Source organism: Chelon labrosus (genome assembly GCF_963514085.1).
Source record: "Chelon labrosus genome assembly, chromosome: 2".
NCBI classification, from domain to species: domain Eukaryota; kingdom Metazoa; phylum Chordata; class Actinopteri; order Mugiliformes; family Mugilidae; genus Chelon; species Chelon labrosus.
In genome coordinates, this window is record NC_140338.1 from 16,338,250 (window position 1) to 16,340,823 (window position 2,574).

Consider the following 2,574-nt stretch of genomic DNA (forward strand, 5'->3'; position numbering starts at 1 on the left):
AAATATCCAAGACAGCCAGGAGCAGTTCCTTTCAAATCCCACACACACGCATATCTCCGTCTCCCCTCCGTGTCTCTCTCTCACTCTCTCTCTCTGTCATTTGACCAGCAGTGCTTCCTGCCACTGAGGACCTGTGACTCAACAGCCAGAATACAGCAATGTTCTTTTTGCCCACCCTCTTGAATATTCATAGAAATAAGAGGACTGAAGCTCAGACCCATCCATCTTGTATCCTTCCACATTTATATGAAAAGGGAAGTGTGTATGTGTGTGTTAGGGGGTTTACAAGCCAGTGCTAGATATCTAAACGGGTGCTGTGGGAGAGGGGGAGTGGGGGTGCTGTTTTACACTAATTTCTTTATCCCTTTCACAGGAGTGCCATGTTACAAGAGAATTCCTGAGGCGAGCCAATGGCCCGATAAATCTGCCGGAGCCTCTCTCTCAATTTGTCTCCGTGGAATGTCAGCTGGCAAGTGCCCAGACACTGAGAACCTCTTTTCACAATGCGCCAATCTAACAGACGAGATCCCATGTTGGAGCTACAGTACGAGGACTGGCATGGATAAATTGCCACGTGCCTTATCTATGTCTCTTTATGTCTAACCGTCTGAGGTCCTGCTCCTCACACGGCCCCGCGAAGGCCACTTCCTCGCAGACCTGACAGTGAACCTAAACGACTGAGTGGGTGACATTGACAAAATGCAGGTGTCACCAAAGAGGAACCTGTGATATGACACAGATGCTGTGTCAACCCGTCTTACTCCATATGACCCGCAGTGTGAACAGAAATTGGTCTGTTTGGTGTCGTTCATCACTGTGTGGCGCAGTCTCCCACATAGCTCGGTCCAGGTGGCGGAATGGCAGAGTGGGAGAACAGACCATGTTTGTGTGAAGATGCAACAACTATCTCTCTCTTCTTCTCTGTTTTTTCTCTCTCTCTCGCTCATTCCCCTCCCTCATCCCCCCCTCCCTCTGCCTGTTCAAACAGACTGCTGTAGCACTCTTTGTACTCTATTTAAAGGTTGTAGGTTAGCAAACAACAACAAGCCATCCCACCTGTACCCCTAAATGAGTCACGAGTCATGATTGAATTCATCGCTTTATTTACAGTATCTGCAGAAAAAAGTGCATACATACTGAAGAATACAACAGGAATATAAGACTGTTTTAATCACTGATTTTTATCTTAAATATTCCTGAAATCTCTTCTAATTTTATTAATCTAATTGCTGATGTCTTATTTGCTTACAGGACAGTGGCATATTTTAAAATGTAAAGAAGTAAATATTTCATTGTAAATGTGTCACATCCTCTAGTTCCGCCGCAATTAGATAACAACCAAGTGCATCTGTTAAATCAAATTAGTAACCTGGCCATATTATTAAAAGGTCTTTATTTAGTAAACCAGATTTCATCTAATGATACAGGACAAAATGAAAAACCCAAGTGAATTCCACCCTATCCTCCACAGCTCTGAAAATTTAACACAGCCAACCACACAAGCTTATTTAAGGGGGTTCATGTTACTGCATGACAGTTGGCATGACTGTAAAAAAAAGGCATGTGCCAAGCGGAGCTGCCAGTGCTCAGCATGGCTGGTTTTAATATTTTAATGTGTTTCATTACAACATTATGGGCCAGATAGCCTTTCTGACGTCCAGACAATTGTCTGCAAATGAACAAGATTACATGACAAGCCCTGAATGACAGAGCTACCCACTGTTGCCTACCCCAGCCACTTATCTGATGGTAGCCTAGCAACAGATCCCTGACCTGGCTTTGACCTCCACCCGATAAGGTCAACACCTGAAGGCTCTCCCATTGGAGGGCTGGCTCAGAGAGAGGTGGAGCTTGGGGATGTAGGGAGACAAAGGACTCACAGAGCAAGGGCAGCCTCCTCTGCATATAGTTGCCTGTTCCCTGCTGACAAAAAAAAGAAAAAAAAAAAAGCTTACAAAAGCATGCCAGACCTCTTTTCCAGGCTTTATTGTACCTGCGTGTGCAAATGTATTTATGTGTGAGCACCAGAGCCAAGCCGATCACACTGGTCCGGTCAAAAACATTAAAGCGACTGCCGGTACAGTATCCCCTCGTAGCAAATTTAGAGCTGATTTTTTTTTTAAAAAAGGGTCAAAACAGCATCGGCGAGAGCAAAAACAGCAGCTGTAACTGATCATAATGAAAACGACTGCGGTGACGAACAGAAGAGACACATTATGAAGGAGGTGCTGAATGTGAAATTAATCGACCAGAGCAGCCCACCCTCATACACATGCCCCCTTCTCCGTCGTTTGTATGCGTGCACCCGCACTCGGTTTAACAGCAGTGATATGGAAGTTAATCCAAATTGTGATAGTGGCAATATCCTATTAGACCATGGCAATAAAATCAAGCTGCGACTGGTAACACATTACAAATATCGGAGCACGTTCAGCACGCTCCATTACAATATGGGGTGACATTACTCAGCGGGGCTCCTCTTACGCATACATAGAGGGATAAAACAAACATGCAAATCATACGCACAAGCCTAAACTGCAGCTAAAAAGAAACGCATATTTGACAGTTGAGAGT